Here is a 23,048-nt window from a genome sequence, read left to right as displayed (position 1 = left end):
TTAAAAAATTTCTGTTTGAAAAAAAATGTATTACCAAACTAATTAAGAGATTAAAGATCATTTTTCACTCTTGACTTCAATTTGAAAAAAATAAATTATTAAAACTTGAGACTAAACTTCAATAACTCAAAAAATGTAATTATTTTGTCGTACTTTAATAGAGAGAATTATATCAGAAACTCATTTGATCAAATTAACTTTTAATGCGTAGTTTCTCGAAACATTATTGAATTCGTGTATTAGAGGTCATTTAACATGTAGGGTTCCGCAAGAGGAAACAACTAAATAGGGGTTTTTTCTACAAAGTCAAAAATTATGTTATTTGAGTTTTTCACGCAAGAGTAAATTTAAAACATTTTTAGTTGATCGCAAACACGACAGGACATCAATTTCGAAAAAAGAACTGTAGGTTATTAAAAAATAATTGTTTTCCTATGGTATAACGGATTTTGTGTATAAATTTTACTAATAAGTAGTAATTTCTACTTATTTATTAATAAAATTTACTAATTCGAAAGCAAAAAGTCAGTTACTAATTCAAATTATATAGTAAACGTTTTTACTAATTCAAATTTACAGAGTTGTAAAAATAGCCTTACGGATTCTCAAAGAACAAGCCAAAAAAAGAATACTTAAAATTTTTGGTTAAAACAAAAAAATAGAATATATCTCACAGATCTCCTTGACCTGTGTCTAATATTAAATGGTATTTAACCCCATAAATATCGTTTAATTTTAACCATTTCGTGTTGGAATTTCAAGTACAAAATTCGTTTCTTCAGGCGCGGCTACTCATTCATTTCGAATTCAACTGCAAAGATATGTGTTTATCTTAAAAGGATCGTGGACTTAGTATTAGTCGAATTCATATATATTAGGAGGAAGTCTAGTTTTTAGAGTCTAGTTTCTTCTTTAAATTATGGAAATGCGCAGATCCCACATATATTTCATAGTAATCGATTGTAGAAAAATATACATAGTCTTTGGCCACACGCTTCGTGCTAAACTTTCGAAGAAAAAAAACTTACAATATAATTCTCGTGCAGACAATAGCAACTCTAGTTAATACTCTTTCGATTAATTATCATCCTTTTGCCGTATTTATAAAATGGTATTTCGCGTGACAACCCTAGGCTATTTTCTAATATCCGAAAAATGAACAGAAGCAAAATTAGACCTTTTTATTCCAATTATGCAAATCTTTAAATGTTGTTAGTGAACTAAAATCAAAATTCTTTATGATTACTATTTGACACTTATAATAAATGTTTTTTACCTAAATGTTGATATCGCTTTGTTTGTTTTTTTAGAGAGGAATAAATATTCCTGTCTAAAAAAAAAGAAAGCAAAATTGTATTGATAATTTTTTATGATTGGAGAGGTAAAAATAAATTTTTGTATAGATGTCCTGCTTTTATTGACTATATGGTACAAACCTTTGTATTATATAGTTTACAGTTATATAGTACTTCTATATGTGCAAAAGATTCTAGTGTCCCTGTGATTATAATTTCCTTTAGCATCTGTGAATTAGAATTTTCCAAAATAAAAATTTAAGCAGGAGCATAAAATTCAATCAGAAACGAACAAGTCGGTGGCCTCGAAGCTTCATTAACTACAAGCTGAGGTACTTCAGGTTTAATGCATCATTACCTCCAGTATAAATCTTTTCAAACTCCTTTAAGCACATAAATTCATACTGAGAAGGAAAAAAGAAAGAATACCGTTAATCACAGACCGTTAATCATTTGTTAATATAAAAATATGTTTCATTATTATAAATATATTATTTCAGAATAATTATTTCTAGATAAATAATTATTGTCGCAATTAATACTCACTAATGAGAATTAATTGTTGTTTTCTAGGTCTTTGTGTACTTCAAAAGATACTATAAGCACTTACTATATTTATACTATACTTCTTTTAATACTATTTGCTATAAAATATATATATTAAAAAATATATTAAAAAATGTTCAGAGTATAAAATAAACAGTTTCTGAAATAACCTTTTTTTGCTTTTAAAAGTAACAAATTTCAAAGGCATTTGTATAAATTAGCAGCACAAGTACCCCGATGTTTTTATATGAGTCTAGGGACTATCAACACCCTTATTGCATGGGTAATTTTGTAATTAGAATGAAGGGAACCATACACATAGGAGATATATATAATGAAACCTGCATTGTGATGCTTGCAAAGACCAGAAAGAATTGAGAATTACTTCTACCGTTATGGAGAGGGACATAAAAGAGGTACATGCACTGTATGCAAAACGAATGCGTAATCTTATACACTCGAGATGTGCTTTTAAGTCTAACATAAAACGCGATTGCATGACATAATATTTTCAAAAAAAGGCAGAGAAAAGAGTTGCTAAGAAAATGCATCCGATCCGAAGTCCAGTCGTTTTGTTCTTAGACTTGGAGGATTTTTGGAACATTTGAGACTCGAGAAGAAGAAAATTATTGCTCTTAGTTTTGCGCCCAAAACAATTTTTTTGTTTTAGAAAGCATAAAATTTAGTTGAGACCAAAGCTTTTTCAGGGTTGCCTCAGGTCTGGGGAATCAGGAAATTCGGATGGAAAAATAATAATGGTTAAATATTTATTTAAATATGAAGTTATTGGTGTTTTTGAATAATTTTACAATTAAGGAAATTCGTGAATAAATGTAATAGAACATTTTTTTTGAGTATCTAATAATTTTTAGAGTGAATCGCAGAATATTCTTTAGGATCAGAGAAAAAGTGAAAATTTTTTCTGGAAATCAGGAAAAAGTCGAGGAAAAACAAAAATAAATTTTTGTGACAATTCTGTTTTTGTTGTCGGAACTAAAACAATTTCCTCGCTAATTTATACTTGGAAGTAGTAAACAATTATATCAAACTTGATGATTACGTACAAAACGATCTTTATGTTAGGATCAAAACTCTACATTATGCGACGGTAGTGATGCGCGAGCGAGGGTCCAAAAAAAAATCTCTTTCTGCAAAGTCATTGGTTAGAATATATACTGTATGTCCGTTGAGTATACGTCTCTTCCGCGCGTGAACCTTTTTTTCTCGGAGCTAAAGCATCGCATCTTTTACTGTGTTTGCGATATTATATGCCTGGTTTCTTCCTGGCTCATTAAGTGCAGCTTAATAGCGGGGAAGTTTAGTCGTTCAAAGTGTAATGCGCCTCACAGGTGTGTGTAACAACTTTAGATTTGCATCTATATAGAAAAATATATATACAGAAGCTCCTTTTCGTTTTAAAGATATATTGCTAAAATTGAAGGGATAATTGTTCGAACACTCGTAATATAAATACTTGTAACAATCTGCTAATGACTAACTGCTTATTCTATTAATATTGCGATGATGATTTGTGTCGTTTATTTTTAAGTGTTCCTAATTCACTTTAATTTATGGACTTTTTTTTATTGTTTGTTTCTTTTGTAAACAGATTTTGTTTAATTTTCTAAGCAGTATTAATAAGGGGAATAATCGAATCTAAAGAAAACTGTAATGAGTATATAGTGTACTACAAAAGAAACAGAATTAAAAAAGGGTTTTTTGAAGGAAGAAAAACGATCTTGATCATCTAATCTAAAACAGTTTAGTAATGAGTCCCAAACTATACTAGAATCTTTAGATTCTGTTATAGTTCTAAAACAGTTTAGTAGTGAGTCCCAAACTATACTAGAATCTTTAGATTCTGGTATAGTTCTAAAACAGTTTAGTAATGAGTCCCAAACTATACCAGAATCTAAAGATTCTGGTATAGTTTGGGACTCATTACTAAACTGTTTTTGATTAGATGATCAGGATTGTTTTTCTTCCTTCAAAAAACCCTTTTTTAGTTCTATTTTTTGAGATACGATCGGACGGATTTCGCTTGTAAAGCGAATAATAAATATCAACTGCGCTAAATGCAAATGAAGACATAAAGTTGTTTAAGAAATAAATCTCTCGCTGCTAGCCGGGAGCATAACTGGACAGGCAACATTGTTAAAATCTTGACTTTATTTTACGAGGCACAGATGAAATTTTTTACAGAAATCCTAAATGTATTTGTAATACTTAATAAAACACTTTCGTGTTTTGCATTTTGTGTATAATATACATCACTAACGAGGGATCGCACAGTGCCTCTTATAACAAGCAATGTATAACGGTCTTTGTCACTTTTAGCACAAACCAGTAATTATTTTACAAATTGCCTCCTGACTTTTATTTCACAACAAATTTTCATTAATAGAATACTTCTTTTTTCCTTCTTCTCTGATCAAGTTGCAAATTTATTTTAATATGTTTCTATTACACACACGCGCTATATACTTTTACTATACTTTTTACTTTTTTTTACTTTTACAATAATAAATACAATAATAAATGTTAATTCAAAATTCGTTTGAAAATTCATGCAAAAATTTATTCTTTTCTTCCCGAGAAAAGAACAAATTTTTGCATGGATTTTTTGAATTTTGAAACGAATTTTAAATATACATTTATTTGACTATTGATTATATTATTGAAAGAAAGAAAAATGAGGAAAAAACAAATGTCATTAATAAAATGAAAAAAGTTTTTTTTTCTCATGGGTATTCAGTTTAGACAAGCGGCTTCTTTTGATAGTGCGGCTAAAGGCGAACAGGTTCTCTTTTTCTGCGTGTAATGCGGTTGACCGGATTTCGCTTCCTATTAGGTGCAAAGAAGACTTCACGTTGTGATTCCTGTGGTGTTTCTGAATCTATGTATATACGTGTATACATTCTCTTCCAATATTTCCATTGTCCTTTTTTATTTTTTTTTTGAGTATATTTCAATTGTTGCGTATAGACCTTGTTTCATTTTATTTGAGAATTATTTTAAATTACACGGTTTATTCTCTATTTTTCATTCAATACACTATGTTTCTTCTCGAGAAGAAGCATTCTCTAAAAGAAGAGAATAAAAAAAGAAAATTGAATTTTTTTTGGTCTTTGTAAAATTATTATACGCAAATATTGTAATTTTTACGGGGATGTCAAAGACGGTGTGATTTTTTATACAGATGGAATACAGTGCATGGAGAAAAATATAGAGTAACTTTTACTATTTATAAAGTAAAACTAAAAAAAAAAATTTTATGAGAATTTAACAATATTCAAAAGACTAATTTTTTTTCATAATTTCTAAATTAAATTATTGCAATTTGAATAATTTTTGTGAAATAAATATTTAAATACTGATTCTTATTTATTTTTCCACAAGAATAAATTAAATAATTATTATTAAAAAATCTTAATGAAACAACTTCTTGAAATTTAATTATTTCAAAAAATTACAACTGTAATTCTTTAAAAACTTATTTTATTTTTTGAACTTTGAAATAAAATTATTACTTCAATCATTTTTTAAAAAAATATTAAATTAATATTTTTTAGAACAAATATTTAACTATTTTCACACTTTTCAACAAATTAAAAATTTCTACAAAAAAAAGTTTATAAATTTAGTTATTTCTAAAAATCCACTTTATAAAGGTTTTGATATTCAATTATCTACACTGTAAAAAATTTTGTGGTGAAAATTCCCCAAAATTCTGTTGACGCAACTTTGAAGGCATTTTGTGGAATATGTCCCAAAATTTTCTGGGGAAAATTTTCCCCAAAATTTTGTGAAATATTCACCAAGATTTTGGTGAAAAGTTTACCCAGGAAATTTTGTGGAAATTTCACAAATTTTTATGAATATTCTGTAATTTTGTTGGTGAATTTTCAACAACAGTTTTGAAAAAATCCACAAATATTGGTAACGTTTTCCTAAAATTTTGTGGTGAATTTTCAATCAAGTTAAATGAAATTTCCTCAAATATTTGTGAATGTTCCCTACAATATTTTGATGGATTTTTACTAGAGTTTTAGAGAAATTTCACAAATGTTTGTAATTGTTATACTATATTTTTGGTATATTTTCTTCAGGATTATGTGGATTAAATTAAATTTTATTATATATTTACTTAAAAATGAAACCATGTGTTTAAATGAAAACTAATATATATTTTTTATTAGTTGCAATACTTAAGGTAATCTTAAGTTATAATACACTATTATATACAATAATAATAATAATAATAATAATAATAATAATAATAATAATAATAATAATAATAATAATAATAATAATAATAATAATAATAATAATAATAATAATAATAATAATAATAATATACAAATAATATAATACAATATTATTTTATTTTCTTATAATATATATGATAAAATATTTTTTAAAGTACAAAAATTTCCATTAAAATCTATTATGTTATTTATCAATCAGTCAGACTTTGCATCGCTGACCATTTTTCTTGTATTTTTCATCCACTTTCTTGTCTTTTCATGAGATTAATATCCAATAACATTCTGAAAAGTTGTTAAAAGATTTATTAAATCAATAATTAGTCTTATTCCATTTCGCTCATTACGATCAAGGGAGCGCAGTTACTATTAACTTATTGTTATTAAATATTATTTACCTGTCTAATACGTATTCTTTAAAGATAATCCATAAATTTTTCACAATTTTAAAACTTCACTTACACAAAAAAAATTTTTAGCACGAAAGATGTAGATTCGACTCTAGCAAATGCTTAAGAGCAACTGACGCGGCGAATGCTGACATTCGGAAATTTTGTGAAAAATATTTGAGATCTCTAAATTTTTCTTCTGCACTTTTCAATCCCCCATCTTTCTATCTCAATAAAACTATACGAAAAAAACAGGCACCGAAAAACTCATACAATAGACCCTTTTGTAACAAGAAACCAGTATAGTTGGTCATCCTAAGAAACCACATGTTAAACATATTTTCTAAAAAGCGAATATTCTTCCCTAAAGCATCTTTTATTTTTTCTTCAAAACGAAAATATTTACAAAATATAGTATACATAACTAATTTTTGAAACTCATTCAATTTTACAATGAAATAAGTAAACATTCTTTGTTAATAAAAATGCACAAAAAGTATTTTTTTCCTAACTTTCATATTTTATTAATCCACAAATTTTATTTTGAAAAAACTATTGGATATATTATGTAATTTAATTAAATAATGTTAACATAATTATAAGTTTAAAGGCAATAAATATTCAGTAATAATTTATTTCTCTAAAAACTTAACTCGAGAAGCTTGGCTGACTTTTTTAGGATTCGGTGGAAAATATGTAAATAAAATTAAATCAAATAAAAGTAATTTTAATTAAATAAAAAGTTGTTGAAAATTAATTCATATTTTGTTGAATATATTTTTCCCTAAAAAGTTAGTGAATATTCACCAATTTATAAAAAGTATTCCTTAAAATCTGGGGAATATTCATAAACTTTTTGGGGAAAATTATATTCATTAGAATTTTGTAAAATTTTCACCAAATTTTAAGAGATATTCACCAATTTTTTGGGGAAAAGTACTTTTCCCAAAAAATGTGTAATATTCATCATAAAAAGTTAGTGAATGTTCCCCAAATTTTTTACAGTGTAAAATTTTAACTGAAATTAAATTTTAAATCAAATCCTATTAGAAAGTTCGGCAAGAATTAAATTATTTAAAATGCAAAAGTAAATAATTGATAGAATAATTAATTATTTCTTAAAATTTAATTCTTATAACAAACATTATCTAAACTTTTTTAAATAATTAATTTCTCTCCAAAAATTGTAATAAAATTTTATAAAATAATCACATTATTCAAGGAATTCATTTAAAGTATTAAAAATAATTAAATTCCTGCAAAGAATTTTACTGATTGTGAAAATAATTAAATTCTTGCAATCAATTTAATTAATTTTTTTTAATTACTGAATTCCTGTGAAAAATGATATTGTTGGTAAACATATAATTGAATTCTTACAAAGAATTTTATTAAAATTTTCGAAAATAATTGAATTTTTATGAATCCTTTTATTGAAATAGAAAAAAATTATTGAATTGGTTGGACGAGTATTATTAATTATAAAAATAATTTAATTATTACAAACAAATTTCATCAATATTTTAGACACTTATTAATTTTATTAAAATATTTCAAATAATTGATTTCCTTTGAATTTATAAAAATAATTGAATTTTTGCGAACAATTGGATTAAAATTTTTGGTAATAATTCAATTTTTATGAATTTATTAAAATTTTTAAAAAAAATTGAATTCTGGGAGTGAATTTTATTATTTATGAAAATAATTTAATTCTTACAATTTTTTTTTTAATTTTTTGAAACTAATTAACTTCTTTCAAAGAATTTTATTAAAATATTTCTAATAATTGATTTCCTTCGGAAAATTTTCATGAAAATTTTATTTTAAATAATTTAATTCCTGCGAAAATTTTATTAATTTTTTTTTTAAATATAGGTAATTCAATTCTTATGAAAAATTCTATTGTTTGTAAAAATAATTGCATTCTTGTGAAGATTGTTAGTAAAATTTTTAAAAATAATTGAATTTTTTTTAAATCCTTTTATTAAAGTTAAAAAAATTGAATTCTTTGAATGAATTTTATTATTTAAAAAAATAATTGAATTCTTTAGATGAATTTTACTATATTTATGAAAATAATACAATTTTTACAAATTTAATTAAAATTTTTTTTTAACTTATTAATTTCTTTCAAAGAGTTTTATTAAAATATTTCAAATAATTGATTTCTGCAGAAAAAATTGTTCTAAAATTGTATTTCAAATAATTGAATACCTTTGAGAATTTTTATTATTCATGATATTAACTGAACTTTTACAAAAAGTTTCATTAAAATTTTTTTTAAATAATTAAATTTTTTTGATAAATTTTATTGTAATAGTAATTATTGAAAATAATTAAATTTCAGCAAAAAATTTCATTATTTGTGAAAATAATTGAATTCTTGCGAAAAATTTCTTAAAATTTTCTGAATTGTTTCTATAAGAAGAATTTTATAAAACTTTTTGAGAATAATTTTTTTATTCCAATATTAGTGAATTTAAATTATTGCAAATTCTCAAAAAGATAAAAAAAAGTAATTTTTAGTGTCACAAATCCTAAAAAAGTATTATATACGATTTTGTGTTTCTTAAATCCTTCTGAAAATTAATGATTAATGGGCATAAAAATGTTGACGCGAAAGTATATGGTTAATATAGAGGAAAAGGATGGGAAAATTTCTTGGTGGCAAATGCGTCACTGCGTGGAACGGTTGCTAAAAATGTGGGTGGTTTCACTCCCGAAAATTGTCCTTTGCCTTTCCAACTTGTCTAGATGATGAGGCCGCCTTGTAATGACCGTGTCCTCTCTCTTTCTGTCTGACTTTGGAAAGGTAAAATCCATTTCTGGTTTATACTGTTTCACTCTCAGGTTTTTGTCTTTGACTCTTTAAACTGCGACAATTTCTCCTCTGTAATTTGTCGCTAACCGTGAATTTTAGCAGGTAAACTATGCGCCCTTTAACTATATGTAATTAGTCCTGTGTTAAGTGCGTAACAGAAAACTAAATATTCATCACGTAGGTCCATCACCTCTAGTTTAAATTAGCCATATAAGAGCTTGCCGAATTGATTTCAACCCTGTCTTGAAAAAATTTTTTTTTCCCATAACACTCGCTGGAAATTTAAGGATAAATAATGAGAGTTCTTCCAAAATTATTGTCAAAATTTCGATTTCGAAATTTCCTGAGAAGGACATAGTTTTGGTTATGCTATGGAACCTGTTGGAATGCAACTTTGAATATTTTTTACATTGACTTCTTTTAGTGTTAAAAAATAATTCTTCTGCTTTACGGTGATAATTTTAGTTTCATATCAAAACTATTGTAAAAGTTTATCAAATTTAATTTATATCTCCCTAAATTTGAATTAGAAAAAGTGACTGACTTTTTGCTTTTGAATTAGTAAATTTTACTAATAACTTTGTAGAACTAAATAATTAATTAATAATGAATTTAATTAATAATAAAAAAAAATTGAATCCTTTGAAGGAATTGAATTATTTATGAAAATTATTGAATTGGTGCAAATAATTTTATGAACATTTTGGAAAATAATTAAATTTTTACGACGAATATTATGAAAATATTTTAAAATAATTTAATTTCTCCAAGGAATTTTAGTAAAATTTTTAAAAATAATTATATTCATTCAAGAAATTTTATTTAAATTTTTATGAAAATAATTAAATTCTTGTAATTAAAAATAATTGATTTCCTTAAAGAAATTTTATTTAAATATTTAAAATGAATTGAAAGTAATTGAATTCCTAAAAAGAATTTTTTTAATTATGAAAATAATTGAATCCTTTGAAGGAATTGAATTATTTATGAAAATAATTGAATTCTTTAGAAGAATTTTATTAAACTGTTTGAAAATAATTGAATCCGTTTTGAAGGAATTGTATTATTTATAAAAATAATTGAATTCTTTAGAAGAATTTTATTCGAGTTTTATTGAAATTTATTAAAATTTTATGAAGAATTTTATTAAACTGTTTGAAAATGATTGAATTGTTTCAAAAAATTTTATTAATTATAAAAATAATTGAATCCTTTGAAGAAATTGTATTATATTATATTTATGAAAATAATTGAATTGTTGCAAAGAATTTTATTCAATTTTTTGAAAATAATTAAATTTTTACGGCGAATACTATGAAAATATTTAAAAATAATTAAATTCATTCAAGAAATTTTATTTAAATTGGAATGACAATAATTATTGAACTCTTGCAATTAAAAATAATTGATTTATCTAAAGAAATTTTATTAAAATGAATTGAAAATAATTTAATTCCTAAAAATAATTTTGTAATTGAGAGAATAATTGAATTCGTTGAAGGAATTGTATTATTTATGAAAATAATTGAATTGTTGCAAAGAATTTTATTAACTTTTTTGAAAATTAAATTTTTACGACGAATATTATGAAAATATTTAAAAATAATTTTATTTCTCCAAGGAATTTTAGTAAAGTTTTTAAAAATAATTAAATTTATATAAAAAATTTTATTTAAATTGGAATGATGATAATTGAATTCTTGCAATTAAAAATAGATTTCTTTAAATATTTCAAATGAATTGAAAATAATTGAATTCCTAAAAAGAATTTTTTTAATTATGAAAATAATTGAATCCTTTGAAGGAATTGAATTATTTATGAAAATAATTGAATTTTTATAAAAAATTTTATTAAACTGTTTAAAAAATTAAAAATGATTGAAATGTTTTAAAGAATTTTATGAAAATTAAAAAAAAATTGAATTTCGCAAAGAATTTATTTAAAATTTTAAAACTTTTTTAAAATAATTCAATTATTTCTAAAAATTTGTGTTAAAATTGTACAAGAAATAATTGAATTCCAGTGAATATTTTTATTACATATGCAAACAATTGAAGTTTTCGAAGAATTGCATTAAAATTTTTAATGATAATTGAATTCTTTGGAGAAATATTTTTATAATTATGCTTCTTAAATAAATAAATAAATAATTGTATTGAAAATAATTGAATGCCTAGGGGAAAAATTTATTATTATTATTATTATTATTATTAGAATAATTGAATTTTTGCGAAGAATTTTATTGCAATTTTTGAAAATAATAAATATCTATATTTTAATTAGTTATAACTAATTAATAATTGAATTCTTTATTTTATCGAGTCGAATTTAATTTTAGAATTTTATCTTAATATTATGAACACTATCTTTAAAAACTATAAAAGAATTTCTTTTAAACGAAAAAAGTAAAACAGTAAAATCGAATTTACGAGCTTTTTGATAATTTTAACTACGTTGAGGGAGTATCATCCTCCTTCGTGTATGAACTGCTGGCGTGCGTTTTGTTCAACGTCAAAAAAAAAGAACAAAAAAAAACGTGTTTCCTAAATTAATAGAAATTTCTGCTTTCACGAGATATACTTGAAGTGATGTGTAGAAGACATTTATTGAAAGTGATCGTGAACTGAAGAGTTTTTAAGGATTTTTAGAGATAACGCCGTGAAAAGCGTCCGCATTAATGCATACACGTCGGCAGTCTTAAAAGCCAAATGGGGTGTCAAGAACGCATCATGATACACACCACACGAGCCCTTTTTTCGCCCTAATTCTTCAAAAGCATTTTTTTTTCTTTCCCAAGCCTGTTGATCGTCGGTCCCTTTTTATTACATTATAAAATGTTCAGAAATCAGGAATAATATTATAAACTCACTCATGGCAATATGTTATCGTAAATTTTCACCCCTGATCTATATATATTATGCACATTAGTAATAGATTCAGATGATCTATAAGCGTTAAATTGAAAAGGAATGTGCCTTTTTTCTGAAACGAGATCGATGAATCATTTTTTTTTTTTTTTTTGGAAGAATAAATCGTTTTTGTATATTATGATTTTTTGGATAAATAATATTTAGGAAAATTATAATTTCTTTGTGTAAATATTAATAAAATCGATTATTTTCAAAAATTGTAATGAAATTCTTGTCAAAATTTCAATTATTTTCAAAAATTTTCTTCAACAAATGATTTTCAAAATTTATTTATTTTAAGCAAATTGTCCAACAGAATTCAATTATTTAAAAAAATTGGAATAAAATTCTACTCAAAACTTTAATTATTTTCATAAAATAATAAAAATTTCACAGAAATTCAATTATTTACAAATTTTTTATAAATTTCTTTGCAATCATTTAATTATTTTCATAAATAATAAAATTTTTACGCAGGGATTCAATTATTTTCGTAAATAGTAAAATTCTTTTTTGAAATTCAATTATTTTTACAAATAATGAAACTCATCGCAAAATTTCAATTATCATTAATACAATTTTAATCGAATTCATTGAAAAATGTAATTATTCTTAATAATTTTATTAAAATTCCTCAAAAGAATTCAATTACATTAAAAATTCATTAATACAATTCTTTATGCGAATTCAATTTTAAGAAGCATGCAATAATTGAATTCTTGTAGAATTTTGAAAATGTTTTAAATTAAAATCTTTGAAAATCTGAATTTTTCATATTTTTAACTAATAATTCTGTGGAATTAATTTTTTTGAGAAAGTTTAATTATAATTTTTTTTTAAATTATATGAAGTTTTTATTTTCTAAAAAATATTTAATTGAAGAATTTACGAATAATTGAAATTTTGTAAAATTGAATTCAATTCGAAACAATAATGAATTTGAAAATTCTCAAAAAAATTTTTTTTAAATTATTATAAATAATGCATTTATAGAAGAATTTTAGATAAAAACACGAAAAAAAATGTAATTTTAGAAAAATTACAAATTATTGCCACGAATTATAATACAACATTTTTAATTTATTCCATTTTTGACAATAATTTCGTTTTAAATAACTAAATTCTCCGAAATTCTCCGAAATTCTCCGAGAACTAACATAAAATTATTTAATGAATTTTTTTCAAAAATTTTAACGCAATTCTTCGAAAAAATTCAATTATTTTGATATATGACAAAAATTGTCCCAGAAATTAAATTATTTTCAGGAATTTTAAGAAAATTCAATGAAAAATTCAATTATTTTCAAAAGAAATATTAATAATAATTCTTGGGAATTCAATTATTTTTAGGAATTTAGGAATTTACAAGAATTCAGTTAACTTCAAAAGTAAGTAATAAAATTCTTTGCAGAAATTCAATTATTTACAAAAATTTGAAAAAAAATCTCGTTAACACTTCAATTATCTATATAAATCGAAAAATATTTCGCCAAAAAATTCAATTATTTAAAAATTTTTTGATAAAATTCTTTATGAGAAATTAATATTTTAAGAAACATTCAATTATTCAATAAATTATTTTTGTATTTTAATAATTGAATTCTAGTAGAATTTTCTAATAAAAATTGATTTAAATATGAATTTCAGTTAAAATTTGAGATCTTTTAATTGAATATTACAATCAATATAGCGTGAATTTTTAGAAATAATTGAATTTTGAAATTAATTTTTTTGAAAAAGTTAAAATGAATCTTTTTATTATTTTAATTGAATTCCAAAAAAGAATATTTTTTAATTATAAAAATAATTGAATCCTCTGAAGGAATTGTATTATTGCTGAAAATAATTGATTTGTTACAAAGAATTATATTAATATTAAACTTTTTTAAAATAATTATATCTTATTAAACCGTTTGGAAATAATTGAATTCCTAAAAAGAATTTTTTTAATTATTAAAATATTGAATCTTTTGAATAAGGAATTGTATATTACTTATAAAAATATGTAATTGAATTGTTGCAAAGAATTTTTATTAAACTTTTTAAAAATAGTTTTACTATTTCTAGGAATTTAATGAAAATTGTATTGAAATGAATTGAATTTTTATAAAAAATTTTATTAAACTGTTTTAAAAATTAAAAATGATTGAAATGTTTTAAAGAATTTTATGAAAATTAAAAAAAAATTGAATTTTGCAAAGAATTTGTTTTAAATTTAAAAAAATTGAATTTCTTCAAAGAATTTTATTGAAATTTTTCGAAATAATTCTATTATTTCTAGAAATTTGTATTAAAATTGTATAACAAATAATTGAATTTCAGTGAATTGAATTCTTTGGAGAAACTTTTTTTTATAATTTATTGTATTAAAAATAATTGAATGCCTAGGAAGAAATTTATTATTATGAAAATAATTGAATTCTAATAGAATTTTCTAATAAAAATTGATTTAAATATGAATTTGAGTTAAAATTTTAGATCTTTTAATTGAATATTACAATGTAATATAGCGTTAATTTTTGGAAATAATTGTTACAATGCAACAATTTTAATACGTTTTGTGTCTCAATTTGATATCCTTAGAAAAACACTTGTTGCAATGCAAAACTTTTGATGCTTTTTTTGTCTCAATTTGATATCATTAGAAAAACTATCTGGAATAAAATATTTATTTGAATTTATAATTAATAATTAAAAATTATTTGTTTCAAGTAAATATTTATTTGTTACTATAACGAATATTTAGATAAAATAAATTTCTGTTAATAAATTTCTCTTTCGCAAAAATAAAATCCGCAACTATAATGTGATTTGAAATTTGGAAGTGGAACCTGCAGTTAATACGATAATCAGCTTCCACGAAGCAGTTTGCCACCTATATTCTCTTAGCATATTAAAAGAGATGAGGGGCCCTTAGGCAAAAAGTAGTATCGTCCTCTACCGTGTGTGCAATGCAAGGAAGATAATACCCATACACTATACATTTCGCACGTACGTTTCTCTCCTATAAGCTATATTGACGCTTACAATGAATGATTTACTTCTTACCGTTACATCTAGGAGTTAATTTGACAGTATACTTAATTTAACCATTTACGCTCTTCGACAGTTGATAGACCAGCAGTCACTTTAAAATTTCCTCGTAAACAATACACGCTTCCTATAAGCGAATACAATTATTAATATAATCAGTTTTTTCGAGAGGGAAATGATTTTTTTTATATTTTTTCATAAAAATCTAATTATAAGGTAAAAATTGTTTATCACACACATACTTTGAACTTTTGTTTTGTTTTCATTATCCCCTTTTTTATATTTTATATTTCTCATCTCGTTTTTGAAATAAATAATAGAAGGTTTTTGTTATTTTTTTTTTTGTTCCAGAAAGGAAAAATAAATTTTTATTAAAAATTCGTTCGTTACATATTCTTTTATTATAATATCAAATTGTCATCATTATAGATTTTCCGTATTAACTTTACACCCTTTTTTTGAAATCATTTGAAATACGAAGGTTAATATTGAAAAAAAGCACTTTTGGAAAATTGAGATGTCTCCAACTGTGTTATAAATAATGTAAGTAATCTGTTGGTACCTGGGGTAAATTTTTTTTTCTTGATTTGAATAGACGACCTCGCGGTATTATAAAATACCACCGTTTAAAATCACATAATTCGTCACTCCTCAAAGAAAGACCCCATACAGAGGTTACCTATAGCGCTCCTTGTGTGGGATTTCTTTTACTATGTGTACTTCACTTTCGATTTTTTTACATTTTTTTAACTCCATTTATCATTCTTCACTTGAATAATCGATTCGAAATTGAAGAAAATTTCCTTTTGTATAGACAATACTTGTTTTTATTTTTATTTTATTTTTTTCAAGAAATAGGTCAGTGGTAACAGGAATTTGCAATGGGTTTTCTCTTTGGTTATTGTTTTGTACGGTAAAATAGAAAATTTGACTTTAAAACGAGTGTAAAATTAGAAAATTTTCACTAAAGTTCTTCGAAAGTTCAAATGAAGTTTTCTTTTTTAAATTCAAATTTTCTTGCAATAATATTTGCGTCACGTATAAAAAAAAAGATTGTAATATTTTTACTCATCTTTGAATATGGATCATTAATAGTGAAAAGAGACCATTAATTTTAAATTAGTAAAAGTTTCTTATAATTTCTTATGCTAATTTTTCAGTAAAACTTTTGTAACAGATTTTAAAATTACTTTAACTTGAAAACAACATTAAAATTTTTATACTAATTTCTAGTAATTTTTCTTAAAAATTTCAGTAAATAAATTTAAACAAACTGAAAAATTCTACTAAATAAATTTCTTTTAATTTCTGGTAATTTTTCACTAATCAGAAGAAAAATTAAAAATGTCTTAACTAAACTAAAACTAAACTTTAAAACTGAGCTTAAAAATTTCTATTAATTTTTAGTAATTTTTTTTATTAAAATTTCATAAAAGAATTTTTAAAAAAACTTAAATTTTAAAACTACTACAAATTTATCCTAAAAAATTTACACTGATTTCTAGTAATTTTTCACTAAAGTTACAGTAAAACATTGAAAGATACTAAATAAAAGTAGTAAAATTCTACTAAAAATTAGTTAAAAATTAATTTTTTAAAAAAAATTTTCATGAAATTCTTTGAAATAGTTCATTTATTTTCAAATAGTTTGATAACATTTTTTATTAAAATTTAATTAATTCTAATACATTTTTAATGACATTTCTAGAAATAGTTCAATTATTTAAAAACAATTATTCTTTGTAACAATTCAATTATTTTGATAAATAATAAAATTCCTTGAGAGAATTCAATTATTTTTATAATATTACTGAAACTGTTTGAGCAGAAATTCAATTATTTTCACTACATTTTAAATAAAATTTCTCGAATAAATTCAATTATTTTAAATATTTTAATAAAATATACTTCACAGAAATTCAATTTTTTTTAAATTGTTAATATTTATAGAAACACTTTAATTATTTTCAAAAATTATAATACAATTTTTTGCAGGATTTCAATTACTGTAATTGCAATTTCAATAAAATTTCTTAAATGCAATCAATTATTTTTTCAAATGTTAATAAAATTCTTTGCAGAATTTCAATTTTTTTTTAAATGTTAAACAAATTTTTTGTAAAATTCAATTTTTTTTTATTTTTTATAAAATTCTTTGAAACAATTCAATTATTTCCAAATTGTTGAATTAAATTATTTATAAAAATTCAATTAATTTCAATACAATTTTAATTTAATTTCCTGGAAATATGTAGTAAAATTATTTTTAAAAAGTTTATCAAAATTCTTTGTAACAAATCAATTACATTCATAAATAATAAAATTTCTTGAAAGGATTCCATTATTTAAAAAAATTTTAACAAAGTTCTTTGTAGAAATTCAATTACTTTTAAAAATTATATCATAATATTCTTTCATTCTTTGCAATAATTTCAATAATTTTCATAAATAATTCAATTCCTTCAAAAAATTGAATTATTTTCATAATTAGTAAAATTTATTCTAGAAATATTCAATTATTTTTAATTCATTTTAAATAAAATATTTCTTGAAAGAAATCAATTATTTTTAATTGCAAGAATGTAATTATTGTCACTCCAATTTGTATAAAATAAATAATTTTTTCAAATTTTAATAAAATTCTTTGCAGAAATTCAATTTTTTTTTAAATGTTAAACAAATTTTTTGTAAAATTCAATTTTTTTTTATTTTTTATAAAATTCTTTGAAACAATTCAATTATTTCCAAATTGTTGAATTAAATTATTTATAAAAATTCAATTAATTTCAATACAATTTTAATTTAATTTCCTGGAAATATGTAGTAAAATTATTTTTAAAAAGTTTATCAAAATTCTTTGTAACAAATCAATTACATTCATAAATAATAAAATTTCTTGAAAGGATTCCATTATTTAAAAAAATTTTAACAAAGTTCTTTGTAGAAATTCAATTACTTTTAAAAATTATATCATAATATTCTTTCATTCTTTGCAATAATTTCAATAATTTTCATAAATAATTCAATTCCTTCAAAAAATTGAATTATTTTCATAATTAGTAAAATTTATTCTAGAAATATTCAATTATTTTTAATTCATTTTAAATAAAATATTTCTTGAAAGAAATCAATTATTTTTAATTGCAAGAATGTAATTATTGTCACTCCAATTTGTATAAAATAAATAATTTTTTCAAATTTTAATAAAATTCTTTGCAGAAATTCAATTATTTTAAAAAATGATATCATAAAATTCTTTCACGATTTGCAATAATTTCAATTATTTTCATAAATAATTTAATTCCTTCAAAGGATTGAATTATTTTCATAATTAATAAAATTCTTTCTAGAAATTTTTTATTATTTTTAATTCATTTTAAATAAAATTTCGTAAACGAAATCAATTATTTTTAATTGCAAGAATTTAATTATTGTCATTCTTATTTGAATGAAATTTCTTGAATAAATTCAATTATTTTTTCAAATTTTAATATAATTCTTAGCAGAAATTCACTTCAATGATGATATTTTCAAAAACTCTTTTTTCCTCTTAAAAAGAAGTCTAATATTTTTATTAATAATAAAATTCTTTTCAGGAATTCAATTATTATTTATAATGAATAGTTATCAAAAAATTTTAGAAAACAAAAGAGCAAACAAGAACAACTATTCTAAACTACGAACAGATTATCGGATTTAACGATTATTAATATACTCTCTAAATTTAAAATCAGTTAAAAATCATTGTTTTAACTGTCAATCAGTGATTGACTTTTTTCTTCTGTATCAGTTGAAAATAACTGATGTTCATTAAAAAAAAATAATTGAAAAATTAGTTAAACTTGACTAATTGAATCAGTTAAAAAAATTTACTGAAACACAAGTTATTTTTAAATGACAATCAGTTATTTTTATAACTAATTGTCAGTAGAAATATTACTATTTGAATTAGTGACTGACTTTTTGCTTCTAAATCAATCATTTATAACTGATTCAAATTTAGAGAAATGGGTACAAATTAAAAAAACAAAAAATTTTGAAAACAAAGACAAAAGAAAAATTTGTTAATTCTGTTTTAACAAATTCTTTTTTCTCTCTACATGCATATTTGCCTAAAAAAAATCTTGCTGGTAGATTATATAACAAAATCTCGGCAAGAAAGAACAATTAATATCTTTCTAATCTACATTCGAAATCTCTGAAAATTATTTGAATTTTCCAAAGACGTAAATTGAGATATAATAACCACCTATGTCAAAAATTGAGAAAAAAAACCAGAGACCAAAAAAACCATAAAAAATGGTTAGTTAAGACAACTCTCCTCGCAGAATATGCATATACTATGTGTTTTGGAATCTCCGATCGTTAGAAAGGAGAGCAACATCTTTATTAATTCAACTGTATATACATATTCATTGCTCGCAGCTTGAGACTTGTATTCTTTTTAAACTTTTTATATATGCTCTCATAAATTATCGCTTGTTGCCGCGTAACATGTTATTTGCCACTGAGATCCACAAATGAGTTCACTTTATATTTAATTACTCAACTCACGCCCAGGGCGTATCCACATCGCGGGACCACCTTGTTTTTTAGTATATAGAGTGCGAGAGACCCTAAATCGAGAGACTGACCGCCCTGAAAGAACTGTTGTTTCTAAAAATGTATATTACTTATGGAAGAGAGATATAGGCTTTGCAAACTCTCGATGAACCCCCAAAAAAAGATTCCTTTTGATGACTGATAATATAGAGTATATGGCAGTGTATTTTTATATTTTTTGTTAACTATAGTAAAATAGTTGTTCGTCTCGAGGGTCCATCAGTCCTAATTATTAGTTCCATGCAGCCGCGATTCCCATTTTTCGAACTAGAGTTAAAATAGATGAAAGCAATCAATTCTTCTTGGTGCAGTATTTTTTTTTTTTTTTGTTTTTTAATAGAAAAAAAGGGGAAAATCGGACTTTTGGTAATAAAAAATCATTTAATGGAAAAAAAGGAATGGAAAACAAAAGTTTAGTCGATTCTATTTATGTTTTGACAGATTACGGAAATTAATTTTAGTTTTAAAAAGGATTTCTTTTTAGAAAAATCTTTTGTTTTTTATTCTCAAGTTTTTGGTCTAAAAACTAAAACTTTTAGTACTATTACAATGGTGAATTTATTTTGAAATAAATCATTTTTTCTATTTGTTTCAGAAATGATGCACGTGTTGAACAGATTTTCCGAAATGGTGAGTGTTTTTTTTAATGAAATTGATTTTTTTTTCTATTTTGAACGTTATAATGCGGAGAAAAAATTTTTCCTGTTTAAGTATTTTAGAGTAAGGGAAAGTAGAATTGGTCAGAGAAAAGTTGGGGATTTATATTAAAAGTACTGGAAAAAATTAAATTTTTAGAATTCATAAAAAAAATTCTGAATTTTGGTGTCTTTTTTGTTTGTCTCATAAATTATAAAATTACCACGAATTCTAAAACAAAACCTTCAATGTTTTCTATTTCTGACAATAATTTCTTTTTAAATAACTTAATTCTTTAATAACTATCATAAAATTATTACCTAGAAATTATTTAATGAATAATTTAACTTAAATATTTCAAAATTAATTGAATTTTAAAAGAGTTGCGTTTAAAGATTTATAAAATTTAAATTTTTAATGAATTTAATTAAAAATTTTAAAGAACTTAGATTTTTGAAAAATTTTAATAATTCAAATTTTTCTGAAATCAGTTACATTTTTTTATATATATTTTTAATTAATTATTAAAAATCATGGATTTATAAAAGAATTTTAGTTAAAAACATTTTAAAAATTTGAATTTTGAAGAAGTTACGAATGATTGCAGAAATTCAATTATGTTCAAAAAATTTTTTTTAATTCTCTTTAAAATTTCAATTATTTTTATAAATAACAAAATTTTTCTCCAAAATTCAATTATTTTTAAAAATTTTAATAACATTTTTGGCAAAATGTCAACTATTTTCAAAAATAATAAAATTTTTACAGAAATTCAATGATTTAAAACATGATTTTCATAAAAAATTTTTGAAAACAATCAATTAATACTTAAAAGAATTTTTTTAGAATTCTTTGCGGGAATTCAATTATTTTCAATATATTTTGAATTTCATTTCTTGAAATAATTTAATTATTTTCAAAAATTTTAATGAAATTCTTAGTATTTAGCTCAATTTTTTTTAAAATTTGTTGATAAAATTCTTTATGATAGTTAAATTTTAAGAAACATTCAATTATTCAATAAATTATTCTTGTATTTAAAATTTAAATACTTGAATTCTCGTAGAATTTTTTAATAAAAATTGCTTTAAAAATGAATTTTAGTTAAAATTTTTGATATAATAATTAAATATTATAAGCATTATAGCGTGAATTTTTGAAATAATTTAATTTTAAAAAGATTTCGAATTAATATCTTTGAAAATTTCAAGAAGAATTTTATAGTTAAAAATTGTAGAAAATAATAATTGAATTGAAGAGAATAATTTGATATTTTTTGAAAATATTAATGCTTATGGAAAAATAATAATGATTGAATATTTATTTCAAAAAGAAGTTATTAATCAGTTTTCGAATAATTTTACAATTAAATAAATTCGTAGGTACATTTTTTTGAGTATCTATAATTATTTTTAGAATGAATCAGAATATTTTTTAGCCTCAGGAAGAAGTAAAAATTTTGTCTGGAAATTAGGGAAAAACAAAATTAAATTTTTGACGCATTTCATATATCATGAAAGTTAATTATAAAGTTTCTAAGTGTAAAATTTATGTTTTTAATTTTTATTGCAATCAGTAAATTATGAAAATATTTCATTCATTTGAACGTTCAACAGTTGTGGATCATTTAAATCCTTAATATTTTCAAAAATTATTAAAATAAAATGAAAAATGAAAGAAATTTAATAATTTTTCTTCATGTTGAAAATTAAGTTTTTAAATTCCAATAATTATCGGTTCTTATAAAAAATATAAAAAGAATCAAAACAACAAATAATTTGAATGTTTGAAACTTTACTTGAAATTAAAATACAAAGTTGAGGCCTTGGATAACTTTTCGGCTATTTTAAATAAATGCGCCGTTTTTTTTTAAAATAAAATACGGATTCTAAGGAATTTATTAATAAAATTTATTTGATTTATTTAATAGTTAGTAATAGTTAGTAATAGTTAGTAATAATTAGTAATAATTAATAAGAATTAACTAATGATTTTTTGGAAATTTTTGCGCCTGAAAGTCAATCCAAGGCCTGATAGTTGTAAACACAGAGGCTTTCAAATATAGAGGAAAGAAGAGAAAAAAGAGAAAAATAAACCGCGATGAGAATGATGCTTCAAGTAGGCTAAAGAGATTATAAAGATTTCCTTTCTCGCTTTCCACGCGCGTAAAAAGGTGAAACGACGACAATTAATTCTGCCGGATAATAAAATCCCTCTTTAGCTACTACTTCTTTACAAGCATGATCATCATCATCCTCATCATTATCATCATTATCATCATCGTCATTCGTTCCTCCGATGAAACAAATTTTTTTTGCCTTTGAAAAGACCGTGAAAATGATTTGGTTATCTTTAAATTACACATCACTATATGGACCCTCGTCTTCTTTTAATAACTAGTCAAAATGGCAAAAATACTATCGATGAAACAGATAGTTATGTTTTCAAGTGTGCTTCGATCTTTTGGGAAAAGAAAAAAAAAAGAATTATATTTTTCTTTTTTTTTGATAGACGCGCGTTATGTCTAACACCGTCTTACGAATAGACA

At 22.5% G+C, this 23,048-nt stretch overlaps 1 long non-coding RNA gene across 2 annotated transcripts in view; it reads left to right on the top strand.

Moving 5' to 3' along the window:
- Positions 1 to 23,048, top strand: part of LOC122509289 — a 149,334-nt gene that overhangs the window by 75,343 nt on the left and 50,943 nt on the right. For both annotated transcript variants that reach the window (XR_006302340.1, XR_006302341.1), the window contains one exon: positions 20,460 to 20,494. This is a non-coding gene — a long non-coding RNA (uncharacterized LOC122509289). The remainder of the gene's footprint in view (positions 1 to 20,459; positions 20,495 to 23,048) is intronic.

The sequence above is a fragment of the Leptopilina heterotoma genome, unplaced genomic scaffold (assembly GCF_015476425.1).
Source record: "Leptopilina heterotoma isolate Lh14 unplaced genomic scaffold, ASM1547642v1 Lhet_60, whole genome shotgun sequence".
NCBI lineage: Eukaryota > Metazoa > Arthropoda > Insecta > Hymenoptera > Figitidae > Leptopilina > Leptopilina heterotoma.
This window is presented reverse-complemented; position numbering and strand designations above follow the sequence as displayed.